At 35.6% G+C, this 11,212-nt stretch overlaps 1 long non-coding RNA gene across 2 annotated transcripts; it reads right to left on the bottom strand.

Annotated features, from left to right (window-relative positions):
• Positions 1-607: 607 nt before the first annotated feature.
• LOC127839261 (uncharacterized) lies at positions 608-9,862 on the bottom strand. 2 transcript variants are annotated; one of them, XR_008030255.1, is made up of 4 exons: positions 9,742-9,862; positions 8,503-8,630; positions 3,807-3,923; positions 608-803 (listed from the first exon to the last, which is right to left on the bottom strand). It is a non-coding gene; the product is annotated as an uncharacterized LOC127839261 (long non-coding RNA). The 2 variants fall into 2 exon arrangements; XR_008030254.1 differs by having other exon boundaries at positions 9,437-9,807.
• Between the last annotated feature and the right edge of the window lie 1,350 nt (positions 9,863-11,212).

The following is an 11,212-nucleotide window of genomic DNA, read 5'->3' on the forward strand; positions in this document are numbered from 1 at the left end:
TTTTACTAGTTTCGACCCTCATCGAAAGACGACGGTATTCCAGTGATTGGTTTTCGAAAAATGAAACTTTTCCCAACACAATTTTTGGCATCGATTTCAAACGACATTCTCCGATATCGCATGTTGTTATTTTTTTATATAAAATGTTAAACTTGAAGCTTATTTATACACGCGCTGTTGTTGTTTTGTAAACTAATCAAATACAAAAGAACGACTATCCTTCATGCAACATGAAAAACATGGTATGTTATCATTTTTAAAATTTAAACGTTTCTCTAATGTATTGAACTTTTATAACAATAAATGTTCGAAGACGGTTATATTCAGATACAAGCACGTCTTGGTTTAACCCATTTATGCCTAGCGTCTAGAAAAAAGACCTTGGCAAATAGCGTATACCCAGATGAGAGACCGCATCATGTGGCGTCTCATCGGGGTCTACGCTCTTTGCTTATAGGAATTTTTGTAAAACATATTCTAAATATAAAAATAAATATACTAGACATCCCTAATTTTGGAAGTAAATTGATCCAATTTTGGAGGATGGGAGAGTCCACTTGGCATAGATGGGTTAACATAAGGGGTGTAGAAACAAGCAAGTATCTGGTTTTACTTAAAAATACATCCTGCAAAAGATTTATTCACAAAAATAAAACAGAAACACAAACAAAAAGTGAAACAAGTGAAACGATGAACTGCTGCGCTGTACATAAACCCTGTGAATATTCCTCCGTCGAAGCTAATGTTGTAGGTAGTGTTGTTGTTGTCATGGTCCGTATGTCATCATCATCATCATCATCATTCTGATAATAAAAATAATAAGATATATTAGTATTATATTATATATATTATATACTACTTCTACTATTACTACAATTACTAATACTACTACTACTACAACTAACAATAATAATAAAATAATAATAATAATAATTATAATTATTATTATATTATTATTATTACTAATTATTATATTATTATTATTATTATTATTATTATTATTATTTATACCATTGTTATATTTATTTTTATCTTATTATAATTTCCAGTAGTAGTTGTAGCAGAAGTAGTAGTAGGAGGAGTAGTAAAAATAAAAATAAAATATTTATATTATTATTATTTTCATTAATATAACTTTTATAATTATTATGATTATTATTATTAAGCAAGAGATTTACAGTTCTGTAAATGAATTTAATATATTGCATGCAATTTTAAACACCACTTTCACATGTTCACCTTGCCAGATAATATGATAATAATACCAAAGCCACCGTAAGAAATCGTAATAAAAAAACGTCATATACTTTGCAAAAGTTATGAAGCAAGAAAATATTTTTTCGATGATGTAAATACATGATCATAAAAGGAAAAACAGCTAAAATTTGTAAAACATGCAATGCATTTCTCTACTTGCACGCAATTATATATTAATAAACATATTAACGACATAACTTTTAGAGATCTAACACTAATATTATTTGTTACATTATTTAATGTTAGCGCATATTTGGCGAGCTTCTTTTGCACTGACTGAATTTTTTTTTAAAGAAAATGAAGATTGTCAGAAATTCGTATCTAGTTTATGCTGTACCACGTGTATGCTATATCACGTGCATGCTATATAACTAGCATGCTATATTATGAGTATGCTTCATGTATATCACGAGTATGTTATATCACGTGTATGCTGTATCACGTGTTTGCTATATCACGAGTATGCTATATCACGTATGTGCTATATCACTTGTTTGCTATACCACGTGTATGCTATATCACGTGTATGCTATATCACGAGTATGCTATATCACGTGTATGCTATATCACTTGTTTGCTATATCACGTGCATGCTATATCACGTGTACATGTATGCTTTTAATTTTAACATGCTGATATTTTGTTGTTTTTACGTGATGTTACTCTAAGTTTGACTTAATAATATCATGCTTTTGATCGGTCGACGAACAAACACTTGTGTATACGCTAAAATGTTATCTAAAAACATTATGTCGATGAGAGTATACAGTAGAAAACATTAACCCATTTATGCCTAGCGTCTAGAACAAAGGCATTGGTAAACAGCCTAGACCCAGATGAGACGCCGAATGATGCGGCGTCTCATCTGGGTCTACGCTGTTTGCTTAAAGAAATTTCTCTAAGAACTATTCTAAATATAGAAATACATATACTAGACATCCCTAATTTTGGAAAAAAATTGATCCAATTTTGAAGGATGGGAGAGTCCACTAGGCATAAATGGGTTAAACAATGCGGATCATAGGAAACAGACATTCGTATGGGATAATAACCTTCAACCAGAAAATAAAGTACACGTAACGTGAGCATAGATTTGTATCAGAAACCATGTTTGCGATTCTTAGTTACATCATTACAGAATTGTTATCATTTAAGTTGATTTATTGACAATTTCTTTGGTAAAAGTACTTTCATTCATTACATTATTTATGGACATTGTTTTTGTTCTCATAAAAATATATTTCTCGTTGAATTTTGGTCTAGTATAGGACATATAACCCTTTGCATGCTGGGAAATTTGTCGTCTGCAAAAATGTCGTCTGCTGAATTTCTAAAATTAGCATTTTCTTCGATTCTTTTTCAAAGAATACTATCAGAATAGCAAACAGTTTGGATCCTGATGAGACGCCACGTTCTGTGGCGTCTCATCTGGATCCAAACTGTTTGCAAAAGCCTTTAAAATTCGGTTCCCGCACTGAAAGGGATAAATAATCTCGTTTACACATTCACTCACGTCAAATTATATTACAATCTGCAATTGAACTCTTCGTTCAACTTTAAGTAATGCCTGTAAATGATACTATGTTATTTATCAGCAATTTATAAACATTACATATATTGATAGAATGAGCTATACGGTAATGCGTTCCAAAGCAAACATACAATTTCCAACATATTTACAGTAAATGTATGCTCTTTACGTTAGCCTTGACCTAATACAAAGGACGCAAATGAAAAAAAACTCATTAAAACATTTAATTCCAAATATCGAGTTTTTAGTTAAAAGAAGTTGCCGGTCAACCCTTACATTGTTCGAAATGGTAAAAAAAAAACACACGATAATATGCAAAATCGAAGATTGTCCTTTTATTTTGCGACGAATGTATTAAGCCAAGGCTCAAAAACCAAATTGCTTTAAGAAACCTCCCTCGTAAAATATGATTTAACCTTTCAATGGCTTTCTATTTAACCGGTGGTTGCGTTGTAGAAAGTCCGGGTAACGGAAGTATTGCGGTTTGTAAACAGGAGGCTTAGGAGAAATAGCAGCCCAATCAAACCCAGAACTAAAATGAAATATACATATACTGTTTACTTTCTTGAAAAGATCACGCATATTATGTTAGATATTTGCCATTTGTTTCTGGGGTTGCTATACTTATTCATTCGTATAAATTTGCAATACCCTATTAAAATCTCCGATTTTGCATATTTGCCTGCTAAAGCCGAACATCTTTATCTGTGAACTCGATCATATACGCTTCTCTAAATCTTTTTAAATTTTAAGTCAGGCGTTCGTAGAGTTTCCGTCCATTTGCACCGTGACAATGGACTGATTATATGCAGTTTCAATATAATCTCAAACATACACAGTTTTACATATGTTTACCCAACATAATGAAGCCCGTGTCGATGAAAATTGTACTTGATGCCGTATGCAAAATCGAAGACTGTTCTTAAAGATTGCATTATTAGGAATACGAGGTGCTCTCTTAAAACAATTTGGTTCGTATGCCGTTCCGAGACATTTCTTGGCACGCTGGCATGTATACCTTTCAATGTTTAACCGAGCGAGGTCCCATTTACTATTTGTACAGATCCGCCAGAAGTGCTACTGTTTTGCCCAAACAGCAAAGACAACAGGAAAAGTAGTCCAAGTAGTCCCAAAACTAGAAATAAATTAGCCGCGTTATGAGAAAATGGGCCTTAAAACATGTGCTTAAAGTGTCGTACCATATTAGCCTGTTTTGTCCGCACATACTTATCAGCGACAACACTTTCCGTCTTCACTGAATATTCGTTTAGAAGGGACCTTACTTAAACGAAAAATTCAATAAAAGCGGAAAGTGTCGTCCCTGATAAGCCCACGGGGATCACACAGGCATATGTTGGACGACATTTAACGCACGTGCATTAAACCCCGTTTTTCCAGTACGTAACTCAAATGTTTAATCTAACGATCAAATATGTCCCATTTGTCGTACGCTTTCAACGAATATTAACTACCTTTTATTAAAGCAATTAGAAATTAGTACAATATCCATGAAGCTCCGATTTTGCATAAGAACAAACATGTACATCATGTTTTAAACTACAATGGGGCATTTTGTAAATTTCTGTGTATATCATGTCAACGATTTTTGGCTGCAAATGCTCAAACGATGCATGTTTCAGTTTGCCTTCCTTCAAATGGTGGATTTAGAATAAAATTAAAGTGCTAAAATGACAGTGTGACCATGAGTATCAACGGCGGAAATTAATTAAATAAATAACCATAGAATATCTGAATATATTAAATAATCATTGCAATGCGTATCAAATTATTTCAGCGCTTTTTGCGATCACGAACTATTGGTGTAATTGATCGAATTCTCTGATAGAGATATAGCGCCCAAATGTTAGTGACAAGAGTAACGCATTATACTCCCGCGATCTGAATGAGATTCGCTCGTGGAAAACTTGACTTAATGAATGTCCGTAAAGTGCCGTTCCAGACTAGCCGGCGCAGTCCGCGCGGTCTTATGAAGAACGACGCATTCCGCTTTTTTGGTAATTTTCGTTTAAATGAAGTATCATCCTAGCGAAAATCAAGTTTACACGTAAAGTGTCGCCCCTGATAAGCCTGCGAACTGCACGGGTCATTTTGGGACGTCACTTTACTCACATACATTAAGCCCCGTTTTCGACGAGCGAGTCTTATTGTAAGATCGTAACGTCTAAACGTACAAATAACGCGTGTGTGTTCAGAGAAGGCAGGGCAATCTAGCCTGTGGCAGTTAAGTTGACGACGCTGACTTGTTGGCCTTGGGAAATTGATGGGAACAACGCTGATAACAAAATAAGCAGGCCCAGAAGCGCGAGAACTAAAACATGAAATGGCGTTTTGTTGAGATTACTTCAACCCGGAAATAGTTCTGCCTCGCTCTGTAAAAAGGGGGTTTAATGCATGTGCGTAAAGTGTCGTCCCAGATTAGCCTGAGCAGTCCGCGAAGGCTTATCAGGGACGACACTTTCTGCTTAAAAAATGTTTTTCGTTTTTCTGCTTAGCAAAAGTCGAGATAAGGCGGAAAGTGTCCTTTCTGATTAGCCTGTACGGACTGCACAGGCTTATCATATACGACACTTTACGCACATTGATCAAACCGCCTTTTCACAGAGCGAGACTCACTTTGGGAAGACCAGATTTACATAATAATCATCGTACGATGCACATTAACCCATTTATGCCTAGTGGACTCTCCCATCCTTCTAAATCGGATCAATTTATTTCCAAAATTAGGGATGTCTAGTATATGTATTTCTATATTTAGAATATTTCTTACAGAAAATTATTTAAGCAAACAGCGGAGACCCTGATGAGACGCCGCATCATGCGGCGTCTCATCTGGGTTTACGCTGTTTGCCAAGTCCTTTTTTTTGACGCTAGGCATCAATGGGTTACATCAGTTACAATGCTAAAAATTGTCAGAAGCATGTTCAGTTACATTGTTAGTTGAGTCGTGATCTGAGAAAAGTGGGTTAAATACATGTGCGTAAAGTTTCGTCCCAGATTAGACTGTGCAGTCCGCACAGGCTAATCAGGGACGAGACTTTCCGCTGTAATGATTTCTTTCGTGTACGGAGAGTATCTTCTTATTATAAATCCATTTTAGGCAGAAAGTATCGTCCCTGATTAGCCTGTGCAGACTGCACAGTCTAATCTGGGACGAAACTTTACGCACATGCATTAAAACCCCTTTTCACAGAGCGCGGCTCATAGAGATTTTCAGTTACATTGTTAGTTATATTGTTTGATATATGTTCGGTGCATTGTAATTTTAAGCTGCATACTAATATACCTTCTAAGATGCATTTAAGATGCAGGCGTACACAAGAAACACTTGCCAATAGCAACTGCATTCGTCATTTATGTTAATGAGCATCTGACGTTATTGAAACTTTACTACACACATCTAATTTTGACTACAACACGACGTAGAGACTTGACGTGCATGTTTCAACGCTGAAAACAATAGCCAAATATATATCTTGCTATATAAATGAAAACGTTACCTTCTTTTACTTAATCATTAACAACAAGATACGTGGAAGATAAAAAAAGGGACTTGACGAGCTAATTAAAGTCTAAATACTTCGTCTTATACTTAGCAAAACCAATAACGTATTTTTGTTCCGAGATATAATCGATTTATATCGTAAAAGAGAACTGTGGAAATTTAAACAAATTGGCTAATTATACACAATTGTTGAATGAGTGAGTATATTTTAATCTTTAAAAAATCCTCACTATAATTATTGTTATAGATCTACGAGACGATTGCTTGATGAAAAGAAACATGGAGAATAAAGCAAGCAATGTCAAACTCGTGAACATATTCAACCAAAAAGGCTACACAACAGTATAAAAATATGAGCCTTGCTTTGGGAAAACGGGGTTTAATACATGTGCGTAAAGTGTCGTCTCAGATTAGCCTGTACAGTCCGCACAGGCTCATCAGAGACGACATATTTCGCTATGATTATATTTTTCGTTTACGGAAAGCCTCTTCCGAGCGAGATCCAGTTTAGGCGTAGAGTGTCGTCCATGATCAGCCTGCTTGGACCGCGCAGGCTTATCTGGGACGACACTTACCCACATGCCATGAACCCCGTTCTGCCAGAGCGAGATTTATATGAGTCGCGTTCTGACAAACTAGGAATAATGCACGTGCAAAAAGTGTCATCCTAGATTAGTATGTGCAGTTCGCACAGGCGAATCCGGGACGACACTTTCCGCTTTTATGACATTTATCGTTGAAATGAAGTCTCTTCTTAGCAAAAATCTAGTTAAGGCAGAAAGTCACTTAACGCACATGCAATATGCCCAGTTTTCTCAGAACACGACTCATACGTTTGAATTAAGTCAGTAAATCTTTCTTTAAGTTGTATTTATTACTATTTATTACGGGTATGATATTAACACGTGCCCGAACCGACGGTTAGTTAATTCAAAGGCGATAAGATATATTTGTGGTGAATATAACACCGGTTTAACCCTTTGCGTGCTGGGAAATATGTCGTCTGCTAAAATGTCATCTGCTGAATTTCTAAAATTAGCATTTTCTTTGATTTGTTTCAAAGAATACTATCAGAATAGCAAACAGTTTGGATCCGGATGAGACGCCACATAACATAGCAAACAGTTTGGATCCTGATGAGACGCCACGTTATGTGGCGTCTCATCCGGATCCAAACTGTTTGCAAAGGCCTTCAAAATTCGGTTCCAGCACTGAAAGAGTTAGTGTAATATTGAAATTTTCTTTTTGAATCATGACGCAAAATGCAAAACGTCCAGCAAGATGTTACATGGAAAAGCTTCTAGTCACTAGTACAAATTATGTGACGCAGCATTCGTGTGATTATTTAATGTTTTGATGATAATTTCAATGATTCCCTAATTATTTCATTATTTACTCCTCGATTCAACATTAAAGGTTACCACATAACATCCACACGTTGCGACTGAGTATCGATTCGAGTGCAACCCTGTGAGAAACTCAAAGAAATACAAACGATTAAGGGCATGCCATTTATCATTTAACTTGATAAATCTTATTTATAATTCTAGCCCAACAGCATGTACCTATTTCTTTTGAATGTATCACGCTTTGTTATATACTTATTTTTTTTTTACGTTCTTCGACTTAAACGATACCATACTATTTTACCGAATTTTAGCGAATCGCTTTTTATATTCAAGTGAACTCAATATAAGTGTGCAATAACATTTTCAACATTACGGTATTCCAATACAGCGGTTGGTTCATCTGTCCTGTATCATATTAAAGTATTGTTGAACCATTTGTTATCAATAAATTTGTGCCGCGTTCTTGGAAAACGGGGATCAATGCATGTGCGAAGAAAAGTGTCGTCCCCGATCAGCCTGTGTTGTCTTCACAGGCTTATCAGGGACACTTTCCTTTTTTTTAATGGAGTTTTTTTTATTAAAGAAAAATCTTCTAAACGAAAATCATGTCTTAGCGGACATTGCCGTCCCTTATAAGCCTATGCGGACTGCACAGGCTAATTAGGGACAACACTTCACTCAATTGCAGCATTAAGCCCGGTTTCCATAGAGCGCGGCTCTTTTGATTTTTTAAAAAGTAACGTACATTAACAAGTATAAAAATATGACGTCAAATGAAACGCTAACGTTTGCGGCGACGTCGTACGACGACGCGCCAAAATCCTATCAGATTTGAAACTTACGTCCTCCGCTTCCAAAACCACCACTCTGAGGCGCGTACGGGTAGTACGGGTAGGGGTACTGGGCGATGGCCAAGCCTATGAAGGCAGCGGCAAGCAACAGAATCGCGGTGGTGTTCTTCATTCTGACCCTGAAAAATGAAAACAAAAGTGTGTGTATTTCAAAGTTTATTTACAGGTTCATCAGCCTCTTCACGAGTACATGTAAATGAGTGGATCTGTCTTTAAACCAAAACAGGTCACCACAAAACATGAGTCGCGTTCAGAGAAAACTGGGCATAATGCTTGTGCGTAAAATGTCGTCCCAGTTCGCACAGGCAAATCAGGGACGACACTTTCCCCCTAAATCAGTTTTTTTGCTAAGAAGAGAGTTTCTTTAAATAAACAGAAAATATCAAGAAAAGGAAAGTGTCGTTCCTGATAAGCCTGTGAGGACTGCACAGGCTAATCCGGGATGACACTGAACGCACATGCATTAAATCCTCTTTTCACAGAGCACGGCCAGAATGAACGAATAAACCGCGCTTTGATTAAACGGGACATTTTGTCAATTGCCATAAGAAACATTGCTTTTTTAAGTTTTAACGTTATTTTTTTTTATATTGTACGAAATATTCGTTGATATTTATTATTAAAGTTACTTTATAATGCGTATGCGTGTTTAACATTTAGCATATAACTTAATTCATCGCTAATCGTTAACAGTTGAATACAATTTCCACAGAGCAGGGTTTGAATGTTAGTAACTTGCAGATAAATGAGTACACCTTTGTTGTAATGTAATGCTTCAACATTCTTACAAATACATTATGTATGTACTTAACTGAATGACATAATAGTTAATACCGTTCATTGCAGACAAGAGTTTGAATGTTTGCAATTTGCAGATAAATGCGTACACCTTCTTTGTCCAATGTTACAAATTTATATATCTCACCTCCTACAAAAATGACCTAATCCGATTGGCTTAGAGCGGTCACTTGCCCATTGTGTAATTTCCATACACCCCTAGTAATTTATATACACCCCGAGTAATTTCCATACACCCCAAGTGATCGAGTTGTTGGATGAGATATAACCGTTACACAGTTAGTAACTGATGGTGTATGGGGTACAGTGCTCCAGATAACATGCGTAAAGGCGTAAACACGAATTAAATTTTTTAAATAACGATTTAGATTTAAAATCTTTGCGTAAAGTTATGCATTGAAAAAATAAAACACAAAATCGAAATTTTCGAACGTGCGTAAAACTTCCAGTAGCAAATTATGCATGGTAAACATTTCATCCCGGTTCTGGCTCGTCCAGGCGCTCAATTAAAACTTCAACTTTAAATCAACGTCACTCAAGCGTTTGCTGTGAGGAAGAGCCACATCTTAGAACGGTGGAAAGGCCAAACGGTCTCGATTCTGCTCTCCTAGATTTGCAGGCGAGTCATTACTGTATATTGTACCTTTTTAATTACACTTATCGTAATTTTTATACACAAGTAATAATACCTATTCAAAATGCCATTAAAATTAAATGTTAAATATAGTTTTTGATAAGACTTTAACGGCGACCAAAAGGCCACTATGACCTATATAAAGCCGAAGTGTGAGTGACCGTTTTACAGAAAAATCTAAATGGCCAACCGAAGCGGTGTATTGAAGCGTGGAAGGCAAAAAAGCCATTTCAGTGTCAATAGTCCTCTCTGCATGCATTTTTTCAATTAGATTCAAATACCCAAAGCATGGTTTCGTCAATAATTGATGAACTTATGAGCTCTTGCGTAAATGACTGCGAATCTAAAGCACTCAAAATTATTTGGTAATATATTGTTAAGAATTAATTTTATAAATAGGGGGTAAAATAAGAATTAATTTTAAAAATTGGGAGTAAATAAGAATTTGACCAAATTTTTATCTGGAGCTCTGATGGGGTATACACCCTCAGTTCTTTCATATGAAATTACTAAGGGTGTATATCCCATACACCATCATTTACTAACAGTGTTACTAATAGTACATATATGAAAATAAATGTAATGTAATGCTTCAACAGAATTACAAATACCTTATGCATGTATTTAACTGAATGACATTACGCCGTGCATTGCAACACATATGGCACTGGTTTGGTCAAGAAAAGTGAACCAAAGAAAAGAACCAGTTATAAAATAACAACATTTAAATATATGTTGTCTAAAGCGTTTAATGAATTATGTATTTGTCTTCAAATTAATGATTGTTAATGAGTATTATAAATATAATTTTGCATTAAAACAATTGAAGACTACTACAGTTAAAGAAAAGAACCAGTTATAAAATAACAACATTTAAATATGTTGTCTAAAGTGTTAAATGAATTATGTATTTGTCTTCAAATTAATGGTTGTTAGTGAGTATTATAAATATAATTTTGCATTAAAACAATTGAAGACTACGAACGTTCGATATAGATATAGCAAATAAGACACACTAGCTTACCTGTTTGCTAGGACCCTAGTTTCTTTGATTCACACTTGGCGAATAGCACAACATTGACTTTCTCGTAAAATATGTATGATCATAAACGACAGGAAATGGGCGGGGACAGTTCATCTTGGAACTTGATTGACAGACCACGTGGGCGGGTTACAGGAAATAGGCGGGGACAGTTCATCCTGGAGTTTGATTGACAGGCCACATGGGCGAATTAAGTGCTATGCGTGGACGTAAATATGCATATTGGG

The sequence above is a fragment of the Dreissena polymorpha genome, chromosome 7, assembly GCF_020536995.1.
Source record: "Dreissena polymorpha isolate Duluth1 chromosome 7, UMN_Dpol_1.0, whole genome shotgun sequence".
NCBI lineage: Eukaryota > Metazoa > Mollusca > Bivalvia > Myida > Dreissenidae > Dreissena > Dreissena polymorpha.